The following is a 15,751-nucleotide window of genomic DNA, read 5'->3' as shown; positions in this document are numbered from 1 at the left end:
CAGGAACTAGGCAGGATCTGAGACTCTAAGGAAGCACTGTGTTCATTGCTTGACTTCTACACGTACAAAAGTGTGCTTGGTTCCATTAGGCAGAAGAAATTATTTGACCGGGACAAGAAATGGTTCTTTTATTTTCTGTCCAATGTCCAAGGCAGCTGCTTGTTATGTGCAACAGGAAATAGAGCCCAGGAATTCTTCCTTCCCTGATGCAAATCTAATCTAATTTATGCCATGCACAGTTATTTGTTTATTAAAAATACAGCCTGAGGTTGTCAACCTTAAATAATCAGGCATAAACAAATGTAATTAGTACCATTTCATATTTTTAAATTCTCTAGAGATTAATCTTTTGCATTTATTAATGTGTGTATGTGTGAGATGTATACACAGCTCATGTACAAAATAAAATGCACTTCTATACGGCTATGTCAGACAGGAAAAGACCAGAATATGTACTACAGTAAAGTAGATCATATGGAGTTTAAGTAAATATTAAAATGACGGACTCCAGAAGAGATTCACTGTAAACCTGCTGATCGACAATATGTTGTCTGCTGTATCAATATCCTAGTACCTATGATTCAAATTAAAGCGTGAGTGAATATGGGATTATGAGTCACTTTAAATTCAAACATATTTGAAATTGATAACTCAGCATAATTGCAGAATACTTACTTGGCACTAGAATGTTCATTTAGCCAAAAGGGACACTGCGTGCAGCTGAAATAACACCTTAAGACATTGAAATTAAAAGTGTACCTAGCTTTATTTTATTTAGTTTATTTTATTTATTTATTATCAAAATCCAAATTTGAATACCAATAAAAATGAATTCTACATTTTTAAAGACTGCTTCAGTCCTGTCCTGGTAGGCTTAAATTGAGATCCTTGTTAGAGCTTGATAGGAAAGGGGGAAAAGGGTTAGGAAAGAGCTTGATAGGAAAGGGCTTTTATAGGAAAGGGGCTATCTTTCCCATTTAAACCAGGCAGTAGGGTTTTATGGCCCTGGGACTGCTTTGAGGTGACATGGTTCTACTCTTGCTTCTTTAAAGGACACTCAATCTGAAAGGTGTTTAACCAACTAACAAATAAATACTCATTTAATATCCTTTTTGGAGAGTTACAATACATGTATTTGGACCACTAGGACCAGATTTCTGCTACAATTTTAAAGCCAGTTCTATAACTAGTGTTGTGTGGAAAGACTCGGTCATGACAGCTAAGCACTAATGTTTCAGGACTTCATACTTCGCAAATTATCTCCAAGAGCTATGAACTGAAACTTCAGGATGGGTCTGCTGAGAAGATGTAAGGTCTGGGAAGACAAAGTTATCCATTAAGCTTTCTTATTCTATTGTGGTATTTCTGCATTTTATACAATCTTGCTGTTACTACAGTTAAAAATCAAAAAAGCACTGGTGGAGCATTTGATATTATGTTAGGTACAAAGTGTGAACTTTAAGGCTTGGTTGACAAAAAGATAACTTGACAGTGCACACAAAGTAACACAAGCTGCAACTATAGCAGCTGCTGCCTTGCATCTGAATGAGTTTGGAAGATGAGAAAGATGATATGTGCGCTGTGAATTTGTCTCAACTAAGCATGAATTGCAAATCTTTTTTTTTATTATTTTTTTTTTAACCCCAAATGTATAGAAAGAGTTAGTGTGTTTAAAAGCAAACAAAAGGGAAAAAAAAAGTCAATTTTTTTTGAGGCATGGATCAGCTCTTGTATTGATTGTGTACTTTACTTGCCATGTCTCAGCAGTCATAAAGGTGTTCTGTATGCCTAGCAGTCTTAGAAGAGTGTTGTTAAGCCAAGTATTCATGGAGCTTTTAAAGCTGGTGCTTTTAAATCATGATCAGTCATATGACACACCAGTTTTTGTGCCACTTTAAAACCATTGAGAATGGAAAATAGGCCACCACTAAGGGATTTCTGTTTGTGATGAGGCATGTTAGACCCTATCTGCAGCCAGACTGTTACAGATTAAGTTTATACAATTAGAAACAGATTGGACAAAGAACTTGTAAATATAGAATGATGAATAAGTTTTTACTGGCAGGACAGTGATCTACTTGTTGTAATTTCAGTGGACATTTGATATGATTACTTTTGTCTGTGATATGTAATTTCATAGGCCCAGAATATTCAACATGAAGCCACAGAAAAGACAACAGAGGTTTTCTAAAATAAATCCCTCCTGTTTTATGCCAGAATTTGCGTTAACTGTAATGATTGGTCCCAGTCTGAACAGCTGCTTGTTGCTGGCTAACTGCTATAACTATTTTTTTCATATGAGACATCAATGACATATCCGTTTTCTCCAGGAGAGAATGCATTTGTTTGCTGAAACCAGTACCTTCACATTTTCAAGCAGAAGTTCCAATTGCCAGTCTGGTAGCATTAAAAGATTCTTTACCAGGATTAAAGTTTTAAGAAATATTTCACAAGAGATGATATAGACAGATTGTTCCAGGTATGCGTTGCACACAAAGTATCTACTTTAATTGGTTTTGAATTTTCATTTATGATGGTTATAATAACATCATAACTCTTATTTCTCATAGCACGGTACCAAATATTCTCAAAACTGAAGTCTGATCAGTTTTCATGTTGCTGTTTGCAATCAAGTATCCTGTAGCTATCCAACTTTTCCAAGTAGAATAACTATGAATTCTGCCAGTTTTTAATAGATGTATGTTCCATCATGCTTCTCAAAAGCTTTATTTCCCTTTTGTGGATCTCTTCAATTCCACTCTATTGTACTTCTGGTGAGGCAAAAACATACAATACTTCATATGAGGGCATCCTATTGTGCAGCACAAAGAAGCCCCAGCTCTTCCAAATAATTTGCTTCGGTTTTTATTATTATTATTGTATATGAAATGCACTTCATTTAGTAGTAATGGAAAATAAGAATTTCCCAAAGATATTTCTGTTGAAGTCAATTGGGAAAGTATAAATCTGTTGGCAGTTAGGTGGAGCTCCTGGAGAGTAAGAATATGAGCAATTATTCCTCTGAATATTTCATTGAAAATGTAACGTTTCTGGCACACTTGAAGCATTTGTTTAGCTAAGGGGAGTTGGACAGTGGTTTTTGTTTGGTTGGTTTTTAAGGAGAGGATATAAATAATTTATTGTTTAGCAGACCTGCCATGTTGCAGTGAGAAGTTATTTTACCCTGCCATAGGGAAAAGACCTAGGTCTCCCCGTGTCTTTTAGCAGAGTGCAGCATCAAGTAGCAAATGAAGATTTTTACTAGACACAGCTTTATTTTTGTCATTCAAAAGGATGTTCTTTTTGGTTCCCCAAGTTTTTGAGTTTCTTTAGTACCTTTTACCCTTGTTCTGTTTTTCCTCCTGTAAAAGGGACAGCAGAAGAACAGAACTAAAGAACAGAATTTAATTGCTAAAGCTTAAGCAGAACCTTGTACTCATAATCTGGACCTCAGTCCAGCTCATACATTCTTGACACTCCTCAAGGTAAATTTTGGAGAAAACATTATGGAGAAAATACTGTTGTCTTTCTTTCAGCAGGACACATCATCCACTCTTCCTTTTTTTCCTGCATTTGCTTATTTAAATCTCAAGCTATAACTACTCCAGCAGTCTACCGGAAAGTAAGCAGGAGTACGCTCATGAGACAGCAGTTGTGCTGTGGTAGCTGCCAGCATACATCTTCTCAGGTAGATGTGATGTAGCACAGGGCCCTGGTTGACAGATGCAGGTGATGTGGTATTTGAGGATTAGCAGAATGCCCACAGCTGTGGCTACAGAGTAGGGAAGCACATGTCCTTGATCACCTTAATCTCCTGTATAGGTACCTTTGCTTCCTTGAAGCAGGATGCCTGGAAGTATTCTTTATAAAATAACCCTTCATTTTGCTAAGGGTCTGCTGCAACTGCTTTTAAAGATGAATTGATGTAATTGCTGCGACAGCATTCCTGGCTTGATTTTCTTCTCTCTTCTGCCAGTGTGTGAACAGCAAAAGGTTCATCAAACTCATGGGAGTGGGTGAGATTGAGTTTGGATTATTTCAATCCGTATTTGTGTTACTACCTTTGCTATAGTACTTTTGAGAAATTGCAATTTTTTTCCTGTTTTCTTATTCCACCCATTTCTAAGAAAACTTCTAAATTTCCTAAAGCATACTCTACATATGGTAAAGGCTGTGGGTGTTGTTTTTTTGTTTGTGTTTGTTTTTCCTATGCTTAGTTTTGTTAAGCTAGTATGTCTAAACAATACTATTTGATTTATTCATTCAAATGTCTCATTGCTGCTTTGATCTGTTTCAGTTGCAACTTTTCCATTTTGTCTGTAGTTGCATTTGCTATAGCATTACCTGGTCTTCATAAGTCAGTAGAGTTTTGAGCAAAGGAGTATGGTGATTTCTGCTCTCTTTCAAAGTCTCTTATTGAAAGTAAACTTGCTAAGATGAGCTATTAGCAGCTTTACTACAGTCTGTAATTTTTTTTTCTGGTTTCTACCACACAGCAATGAGTGGCAAGTCTGTCAGCATGGAAAGAAAAAAAGCCCTTGCTTATACTGTATCTTGTGGTTCATTGCATTGTGACACTGATTTTTTTTTTTATTATTATTATTTTTTTGTGTGTGCTGGCCATGGTAGTAAATACAGCTAAGGCTGTTTTACATCACTGATGAGAATATTTATTTCATAGGGCTTGGTTATGAGACTGACTTCAAATCCTCTTTCCCCATTTAAATCATCCAAATGTTTTTCTATGTCATTATATAAATATTAATTAATACAGAGAGGAAATGTTAGTTATTCTTATTACATAGTTTTTTGGACATTCAAGCCTTCTTTGACTTTTTATTAAACACTAACAATTACAAATTCCACTTTGTCTATGAACCCTGTTTATAGACGGCATTATTCACTCAATTGACTGTAACAGTTATGATTACCATCAGTGATTTAAATATATGTTTATATTGGAATGCGGAAGGCATTTCATTATTAATGCATTCTTATAAATCTGGCTCTCATTTAGATGACAATCAGTTCAACCAATGCATTTTCCAGTTCTTACTTGTGTTTGACTGCTGTGTGGAAGTTGCAGACTCATTTAAAACATCTTTGAATAAGGCATACAGGTGTGCATTTTCCTAGATAGATCGCATATCCATGAAAGTTGTAAAATCATATGGTATTTTACAGCCCTTTAGACAAACTTGCCATCAATATTTTAGTGTATTTTAATCAAGAGGAATAAAGCATTTATTTTTTAGTAGTTGGAGTAACAGTTAATGAATGTGATTTCTTTTTTTTTTTCAAAGCAGTCATTAATTTTAAAAAATTAATAGTCATTAATTTAAAAAAGAATAGTCAAACAGAATTCTTGGTGTTCTTTTGATACGTAAGCACTAATAATTAGCCTCTTATCTAACCTTTGTTTCAATTTTACTTTTGATCAAGTTAAAAATGCTTCTTCAAGGTTAGATAGATTTTATGCTATTTCCAAGTGTTTGCCACAGTAATGCCTTAGTTTGTTTAAAAAAAAAATAAGCAGTGTTAGCATGATTTGCAGGGCATTTCCTATTCCCTTCTTCTGACACCTTTGTGTTATTGTAGAAAACTAAAGACATAGGGAATCTGCAGATTTGTTATAGCGATGGGAAGTATTTCCACCTGGAGGTCAAGCTGGATGCAATGGGGCTGAGATACCATGCCGACATCTCTGAAGCCCTGTGTGGTTGAAAGCGAGTCAGAAGGAAAGAGAGTGAAGTGCTAGGGTTATCATACTCAAACGGGAATTCTTTGTGGAACAAGCACCTAATAAACGTTAGGTATGTCGAAAGGCCTAGGTTTTATTGGAGTTTTCTGGTAGAAACAAGTTTCAGAACTGAAAAGCGAGCTGCTTTATGTGCTTGATATTGCACTTTCATTACTTTAGGAAGTTTGTTACTACAGTAATTCATGAATCCATTTTTTATCTTTCTTCTCTAAGATATTTGCCAGTTCTGTCTTTATTACAACTACTGTCATTACTCATGTTTCGAAAGATGCTGTAACTTAAGTTCAATATTGTATGTACTGTAGTGAGAAAACCTGCTGCTGCCCTTTCTCATCTAATGAATGCCAGAATTGTCACAGGAATAATATATATAGACCAATTAAAAAAAACCTGCTATTTTAGTTCTTACAGGAGGTATATGGTGGCAACTATGATCTTGTAGGCAGTGGCACTGTATTTTGACACTCAAATCTAACCACATGTAGCTCCTTAAAACATTTTGAGTCTTTTGAATTTGTACCTTTTGTTGTCAAGTAAATAAAATTATTGTAATTTTGAAGTATGAACCCCTGAATTTTTCTTTGCGTTCTCTGATGTTGTAAAAATAACTTACACAGCCAACCTCCTGAATAGTATAGTGGGCCTGACTAATGTTAGATTCACTTAGGAGGTAGAAGAAAGAGTCCAATTGAATATGTCTGTCTGTGAGAAGACATGTTGATTTGCTATCTCCGTTCTTGTGAAAGTAATGTCATTCAAAACGATATACTCTCAGAATGTTTTACCTAAGTTGCTGCAGTCATGGTGAATGGGGAAAGCCTATTTCTCTGTGAACATGACTACATCACTGACTGAGAAATGTTAGAGCTGTGTAAAGCTGCGTCAGCCATATAGCTGGAAGGGTAAAGTGAGCATAAGTTCTAAAACACTGCAGTCTTTCCAGCTCTGCTCCAAAAAACAGTACGGAAAGAAATTTTTGCTGCCATGGGACTTCCAGTCCTGAGGAGGTAAGTCTGCTCAGTGTTGGCTTTCTTAGGTATTCAAATCTCCAAGCTGTTAGGAACCTACAGCTATGCTCTTTGAGTTTAAAACCAATAATCCATAAAATCAATTTGTTCTCTTGAGAAGACATCTTGAGGTGCAGAGCTGACAATAATCTTACTTATAGTTATAAAAAAACATCAAAAGTAGTTCAATAACAGCCACTGGACAGAATAGTCCAGGGTGGGGTTTTCAAAAGCGGTTTAGGAGCGTAACTTACTCTGAAGGTCTGTGAGATTTATGCCGTTACACGCCTCTGGCACCTGATTAAAAAATCCCGTTTCAGCAGATAGAATTTAAGTACCAGTACAGAGTCCTGTTTATTCAGCTTTTACCTGCTATTGTGGACCTGCTATTTCAGTTCTCTGTGCCAACCTTATTTGTATTGGCCATTCTCTATAGGAAAACATTTTCAATGACCTCAGGACTTCCATTGTGCAATGGCATTTAAACGCTCATAACTCTCTGGGTCTTTCTTTTGTTGAGGTCATCCTTGGATTGCATGGCTTCATTAAGTGAAGACTATGTCCTAGAATATGTTTACGATGGACTTGGGTTTTGATTGTGGCCTCTGAATAAAGCTACAATACAAAGAATGATTATCTTTCTTCATGAGGTCAAGATGTTTAAATTGCTCTGAGAATATGAAGACTTTCTTTTATTGGATTGTTTTAATTGCAGCTAACAACTTTTATTTTCTTAACACTTGTGTTTTGAGTTTCATTAATGTAATAAGAATGTTACATGGATTCACAGTCCTATAAGGAAACAAATTTCATTTGAGCTTTAATGCAACAGCGTATGCAGCAGAGTGCAATAGGATATAGAGTATTTCATCTCCAGGTCACTAGCTTGCATTTGGCTCCAAGGTTATTGACAGAAAGTAATTATAATATGACAGTACGATATAGGCCTATGGTGATTTTTAGTCCAAGCATGTTGCAAAAAAACACAACCCCAACAGCTTCCCTTTGTGCTCAGAAAATGTATTTAATCTTAAGGCAGAGACGTATGAAGACACTTGTTTGCATGTTTCTTTAAACCACTCTCTCTGAGCATTTGAAACACCAAAACCTTCAGTGGAAGGGTTCTCCCTCTGTCATATTTGCACAGCACCCAAGGAAATAGCGTTGATTACTATCCAAAATCTGTGATTGTCTGAGAAGCTGAAAATGGGTTTTGGATTTTCAGGTGTATTGTTCATAGTAATGAGTAAATATTATATTGGGGCCTGATCTGAAAAATCATTGTTTCTGTCATGACTTGCATTTTCTGTGGTCTACAGATGATCAACATGAGCATCCAGCCGTAAATTAAAAGCAATTCTGTAAACAGTAGCATTCAGACAGGATTAAATATTTCAGCCTCATTTTTAATTTCAGTTTCTGATTAAGCTTTCCTTGATGTTGGCACTTACAAGGCTTACGTCTGGAGAAATTTTTAGGTGATGAGCTAGCAACATAATTGACATTGTTAGAAGAAACCTAACTTAGCTTTAGCAAAGGGGATTCTGGAATCTTTCTGTAGATGCTTAGAAGAAGAATACAAAGCAAGCTAATCTCTCAGCACTTAGATGAGACACTGTGTCACTCACATCATTTTAAGGAAAAGAAAGTGGAAAGGATTCAGGTGCAGAATAGCTACATTTATTGATTCCTTCTTCAAAAACAACAAAGACTGTAATATTAAAGGACTTAGAAGTTAACTTTTTATTTTCAAATCAATGAGTTGCTATCATCATCCAGCTACTCTGTGGTATCTCATCTCCTTTTTATGGCATGTGTGTGGTTAAACATAAGTCAATTTTTTCCTCAATTCTCTTTACTGTCAAGGATAACAGAAGGGTGTTTATGTATGTATGTTTGTTTACATTCAAATCATACCATGAAGGATGTATAGCCCAGCACAAAGCATGCACTTCACTGTATCAGCTGCACCATTGCACTGTGTATGCCTTGAGTATCACATGCTGACATCTTTTTCCATTTTTTAAGGAAATACGTACTTTTATGTTGACAATACATTTCACAGTCCATTGCGTCAAGGAGTTTTAACGTTGCTTCAGGTCTGCCGATAGATTTTTGTTATTGCTGGTAAAGCTTTGCTGATCAGATAGTTTGTTATTATCTTCCACCAATTAACTTTTTTCAAAACCCAGAAAAGATAAATATAGTAATTACATGTAATAATTAGAAAACCTTGTATAATGAAGCAAGAATTTTCAGGTTAATAAATAGCTGAATGTGAGCCTGCTTAATTAATCACTAAGCTGTGGAACCACTGCAATTCATATGTCAATCCAGGCTCTTTTATGGAAGTGATTTGAATCAATTGCTAATGAAATTGAGAAATTTAGAAGCGGCTTTCCAACTTTCAAGTGACAGGGCTCATATTTAACTCAAGAAATGTGACAGTTAATGACAACATAAAAGTGCCGTGAATCATTTGCTAGATCTTGTGAGAATTACAGCATCACCCTATTGAAATAGCTCATAGCTGATGAGTGTGAAAATAAACAGTCATAATTACATATTTAGATATCTAGGATGCTGCTTAAAATGTAAGAGAGTCTGTCAGAAATAACCAAAGGACAAAATCCTACAAGTGTTACAACAACATTTTAAGAATTCTCCTGGTTTGCCTCGTAGATGAATTTACACTTCCTACTGCTAAATCCTAAATCCTAATCCTTTAGAAATTATCATGCACTGTCTTTATTGAATCAATTTCTTTAAGCTGTCAAAGTATTTTATTCAGTAATTCTTCTTTTTTAATGTAATTAACATGCTTACTCTTACTCAGTTCTTTGAATTTAAACTATTCTGCTGGTGCGTTTGTTTCCTTAACTTTGTACTTCTAGCCACAGTTTTAATTAATTAAAACTTCATCCAGATATAATGAGACAGTTATTGTGTGTTAATGAAATATCAGTGTAAAGTGCACTAATCAATAATTAATTTAATTAAGGTATATATGAGACTATTGCTATGTAATTAACTGAAAACTGCATAAGTAACGCATGCATATTTAAATTTTCATTAATAAGTTTGTTAGGAATTTTCAGATCATGCTGTTTTATGGATTTACGTGAAAGAGATAAAATTAAAGTGTTTGCCAAAGAGATTCTGAAAAAGACATTAAATGGAGTCCTGAATCATTCTGACAGTACTGTAGCAAATTTAGGCAATTGAATCCACACTAAGAATGAAAGCGTGCCTTCTCGGAAATGGAATAAAAATCTGCGGGAGATTTCTTTTAACCTATGAGAGTCAAATATCTAAAACATCCTATAAGATGAAATTACACAAGAGAAAATATATTCTATATTTGAAAAATGTGCTTTAGAAAGGATTATGAATTATGGAAGCATTTTTGCTATTCCCTGCTAAAGCTGGATCATCCTACTAACATGTTCTTCAGGCACTTTACTTGTTAAAGACTATGTTCTATTAATATTGATGAAGTTATCTCCTTTGCTCATTGTGAGTGACTTTTCTGAGAATTTACCAACGAATCTGATATTTAAATGTGCTGCTAATTCAATACATTTGCTAAACTTTTAAATTCCAAATGAATAATACTCTTCATTTTTCCTGTATATTCAAAATTCATTGCAGTTTGTATTATTGATGATTATTTGTATTATTGATTATTATTTGCAAGGTATTTGAAATCCATAAAGCTTTTGAATCAAAAAAAGCTTTTTAACAATAATTCCTTGGGGTATCCTAATAATATTCTACTTACCCAGATGTTCAGCACAGAAGTCACAAAACTGACTCTCAGACTGAGTCTCTAAATTAAAACTTCATTATTGTATACTAGCAGTTGTAAACAGAATGAATTTTACAAGGTAAAGTAATTGTCACAAAGAACAGCGGTGTTTTTCACAATGGAGTTTGACCATAGTTAGCAGATGGAAGAGCGAGAGATTTGTGATGATGAATGTCTTTTACAAAATGTAGCCCATAGTTTGGATCTGTGTCAAATTTTTTAAGTTCAGTCAATGTACATGTTTGTTTCTCTGTCTAGGTGAAGCACATTGAGAACTGGTCTGTCAATTTTTTTTTTCATGTTGTTTTTGTCACGAGGCTTTCAGCATCCCCAGGGCCATGCAGTCCTTCTCGTGCATAAATGAGCATTTTTTTAATTTTTTTTCAATAACATTTAATAGGAAGGACTCTAGCAGAGCGTGATTGGTTCAGGCTATATATCTTTTAAAGAAAGATGGACGTAAAAGACCTCGTTTTCTTTTGAAATAGATCTCAGACATCAGTATGCTCTATTTGTTATTTCAGAGAGGAGTATTTCTGAGAGGGCATATGCAGTATGTGTCTTGTGACTCGAAGTATTTTGGCTCAGTTCCACGGGTTGCAAGACTTCAGTCTTCCATCAAATAGACTTAGATCCATTCAAGCCAAATTCAATGATTCTACTGTAAATTTCAAGTGGATATTTTTTTCTTTTTAGATCATAAATTCTTGCCTAAGTTTTCATTTAAAATGGCATGTTTCAATGTAAAATTACATTTCATGAGAATTATTTTAGTACACTTTTTCCTAATAATCATAACAACCTGCCAGAAAATACCCCAGTCAATTCTAGAAATAGTGTTCTAGAAATTTTCTTATAAAAACCTAAAACATACTACAACATACGCAACTGACAAAAAAGTCCATACAAAGAAATAAATAAAGTGGAAAAACATTTCAAAGAAGCATTTGGAGGTAACTTAAGCAGTTATCCCAGGAATTACCTCAATCCTGCTTTGTAAAGAAAGCATGCTGTGACATGTTGTATTTAGAGTTCCAAATTAGAGCGAAATGACTTCTTGAGCTATTTCTAGCAATGCAGAATAAAGGTGGTTTGTTTTCATGCCTTATGGATCATATCCTTTGTCTTGTGAAGTGTTGCAAACATATAGTAAGAAACAAATTTGGACATCAAGGGAGTTTAAAATGAAATTTTAACGATACCTTTTTGGTATTATGAAATAAGTGCACGCCACTTTTATGCCATTTATTGTGTGGGTGATGTGTTTTTGTTTAGCTGAGTTCTGGTTTTACCTGTAAGAAACTAGAACTTTCAAAAGTTAATCTAAGTCATTCCAAAAAATGTGTTTAACTTGTAACGAGAATTAATCATCCTCAGTAGCTGTCATTGTATATCAGTTTTGGAGGGAGTTTCATAACTAACTTATAGTTGCTGGTTAATTTTAAATGGCGTATATTAGGTGAGATTAATTTTCACCTGTATTGCTTGTATACTCAGTGTATGTTTAGAAGTAATTTAAGTTAAAAACAGCTGGGATTTTTTTTTAATTATTTCATGTTTATACAATAGCTTAAATAATAGCTTTAAAAAACCACTTGCCTTACTTCTCTGGACAGCTGCCACAAATCAGTACACCCATTAATTATATGATTAATTTTTTTAACATGTTTAGCAATTTAGTTGGATTTGGAATGGAGTCATAATTCAGTATTTTATATGAGCATTGGTTTATACTTGTTACAGTATTTCAAAGGGATGCTATTCACATAGAAATGTCATATAGCCACATGCTTATACTGTGAAATGAACCATAGGCCTTCTTTTCTAAACCTACTAGGAGGAAATATTGCAAAATTTCTCTTTCAAAACTGCATATGTTAATTTATTTATATTAAAAAAAAAAAAAAGTTGAGCAATTTCTCCACCTCCTCTGCTTTATTAAATCAGAAATTTCAAACACTGGTCAATACTTTTCCAGGAAGCTGCTAATCAGAGTACTAGATAAGACTGATATCTAAATGCATTTTCAAAACCACAGATTCCTATTCATCTGTTAAGTTAGAATATAGTAGTCCTCCATCTGCATCTGTACCTCTTATTTAAAATGGGAAGTAATACTGGAAACTGTAAAATTGCAGAAATTGTATATCCTCAAAGCTGAAATTGAAGAACTGATCCTGCATCTCAACTGATTTTCTGATCTCTATTTCAAGGTCAAATCAACTTCTTTTAATGCCTGGGTGTGACCCCACAGCACGGGACCATAAAGACTCCATCCACAAATTAAAGATTTCTCCTGCTGGCAGGCCTGCTGAGTAACCAAGCCCCAAGTCAAAATCACCTTCTGGTAAACACAGAGACTCTGGTAAGCTTCTGCTTGGGGTAGGAAATCTTTGCAGGGAATTGCACTCCCAACAAGAACAAACCTGATAGCCTGGATGCAGAGTAGTCCCTGGTACGAAATACTTGCCGCATTTTAAGAATGTAGGTCTTCTGCTCACCTCTGTTAAACTGTGGCTTTTCAGGTCTATGTGCAGGTGCAATTGCATCTGCTACGCACCCAGGTTCACCTTCCGTTTGAAATTTGGCAGGTTTCCCCTGAAGTCTCTTTCTCTTGTTGACCCACATCAGAAAAGGCAATCTTCATCTTTGTTTTGCACCAGTCTTAAGATCTGTTTGCATTTATTTGTTTCTCATACAACTCCAATGGTATTACTCAAATGCTATAAAAAATAGTAACGGGTAGATGTCATTTCCTATTCTTGTGACAAAGCAGAATCTCTGTTCGTTTGCCTTTTTCAGGACTTGATAGCCTACCCAGGCCTCACTTCTAAACTTTTCCTCCTTTTGCTTCTCATCCCAGGAAGAGACTCTTTCTCTTATAAGTATCATGCAGAAATGTGATTTAAAAAATAAAAGCAACGAACATGATAATTACACACATTCTATTATTTTTATCTTTTCATATAAAAATGTTTTCTTGTAGAGAGCTGTAACATACTATGCCATACATAGTTTATGTAGTGCTCAGGGACAAAACACAAAGGGGCCTTCCCAGTTAGGTTGGCCCATTAGGTTAATACGTATAGACAATTTCTGTAGCTCTCATACAAGTTGGATGTGGATAGCCCTACTCAGACCCCAGGATCCCCATTTGCAGACCCAGTTCATGTTATGTTCCGAGTAGTTCTGAGAAAACAGGCATATTCCCCTTCTTAGTGCCAAAACAATATACCTTAACTGTTCTGTTATCCTCTTGTTTATAGTGAACGTAGTACCAAACATAAATTACTGCCCAGAAACAACATAACTATTAATGGGCTCTGGATGAGAGGGAAAAAAAAAAAAAGAAAAAAAAAAAAAGAATCCTTCAATTTTCTTACTTTTCAAGCTTAAGGATAGTGATGTGACATGCCATCAGTCCAATTTACCGGGTATAAAACTAAATTAAATCAATGCATGAAGCTCTCATTGAATATGCCTCAAAATCAGTTCATCTACCATTATTGAAAAGTATCACATTTAAGTCTTAATAATTCTTTACCCTAGAGTGCTATTAATGTCATCATTATTATTATACTTCCCTATCTTCGATATATCATAGTTGTTAGAATTCAAGTACAAAAATCAATGGGAAATTTGCATTTGATATAAAATATTCTAATCTATCACAATTAATTTTCTTCCCTGAATTATGTTAATTATCCTCTTCCCCACCTGGGAAGAAAACCCTATTGCATTCTTGACTAGATTTAGATCTAAAGCTGGTTCCCTGCAGTGCAAATCTTTGATAAAAATTCCATACTTGCTCTCTCTTTGCTTCTATCTTTTGTACACACACCACAGTGAGAAACATTAAATGAAAGGTTTGGTTTGACCAACAGCTTTTGAATACAGAAGACAGCTGTTTTTCATTTGAATAGGAAAAAATATATATATTAAAAAAAAATAACAAACCCACAACTTACTCCCTCAGCTCTTGCCGATGTGCAATTAAGCTGTACACATGCAATTTCAAGATCAAAAGCAGCACCAAAAACCCGCTCATGATTGACTGCTCAACAGTTTACACACATCAAAAGAAATATCTTTGACAAGCAGTTTTCTTTAGTTGTTTCAAAGGTTAATATCACCTCTTTGTACCTTGAGGAGAACTTCTCATCCTCAAAAGTCCTGTTAACTCTTCTTTATTAAGAAATTATTTTAGATAACTGTTCATTGAGGACTTACAGTCTTGTATCTAAAATATTAAATGTCTGATTTATCATAAGGACAATTTCTTTAGTCTCTTGACAATCAACATCACACTAATCATTGCTGGCTTTTCCAGGTCTTTCCCCAAATGTTTGAGTAACAGAGTTTGCATCAGTTACCACTACTTGCACTGTTTTATGTAAATCTTACTTATCTCTAGCTTTAAGTTTCCCCCGTGAATTTTGCTTAAGGTGTCCTTTCCACCCAGATCCTCGCATCTGAGGGATGCTATGATCATTTGTATTTAAAACACATTTCCAAATTCACGGAAATCCTCAAGGCCAATATATTTTCTCCCAGTTTTTGCTCATGCAGATGAATCTCACAGTGCGTGGTCATGAATCCTAGCTCATCCGGGGCCTTGAAAGATACATATATACCACAGGAAAGTGAGTAATTGTGGGGGGAAAAAAAGCAGCAACAAACAGGTCTGTGCCAGGTCTGTAAGAACAGGGCTTTACCCTAAAGGTTTAGGCTGGTTGTGCTGTTTATTCTGAATTGACATCCAGGAAATGTACTTTATTTAATACTTTTTCCCATTAGCTTGCAGTTAGTATATGAAAACTTTCTAGTGTAATTTGTTAGTGTCCGTTTTTACACTTGATCTGGGGAGATTTTATAAGAGGCTGGTGAGATGTGACCACATCTCTCACTTTAAATGTTGATTTTCAATTTGAATGAGGTTGTGAAGTCAAAATGCAGGACAGACAGGGAAGGACTCTCTCTCAATGACTCTTTTAGATTGCAGCAAGAAAATATGAGGGTAAATCCTGTTCTCTAAACACATAGATTTACTGGACTGTGTCTTCTTGATATTTGTACTTTTGTAAAATTACCGTTTACCACACAGGTCCAGAGGTTTGTTGACATAGGAAATGTTTTAGCAAGATTGATTCTGCTAGGTGTAATGTGGCCCGGTCT

At 35.0% G+C, this 15,751-nt stretch overlaps 1 long non-coding RNA gene across 3 annotated transcripts in view; it reads left to right on the top strand.

The window, feature by feature from the left end:
* Window positions 1-15,751, top strand: part of LOC106032924 (uncharacterized) — a 62,184-nt gene that overhangs the window by 17,230 nt on the left and 29,203 nt on the right. For 2 of the 3 annotated variants that reach the window (XR_010832838.1, XR_010832837.1), the window contains exon 2: window positions 12,790-12,941. This is a non-coding gene — a long non-coding RNA (uncharacterized lncRNA). Of the gene's footprint in view, window positions 1-3,931; window positions 4,017-12,789; window positions 12,942-15,751 lie in introns of those variants that run through there. The other variant, XR_007161899.2, reaches the window with a different exon arrangement.

This window comes from Anser cygnoides, chromosome 7 (assembly GCF_040182565.1).
Source record: "Anser cygnoides isolate HZ-2024a breed goose chromosome 7, Taihu_goose_T2T_genome, whole genome shotgun sequence".
Taxonomy (NCBI): domain Eukaryota; kingdom Metazoa; phylum Chordata; class Aves; order Anseriformes; family Anatidae; genus Anser; species Anser cygnoides.
The sequence above is the reverse complement of the archived record's forward strand: the minus strand, read 5'-3'. Positions and strand labels throughout refer to the sequence as shown.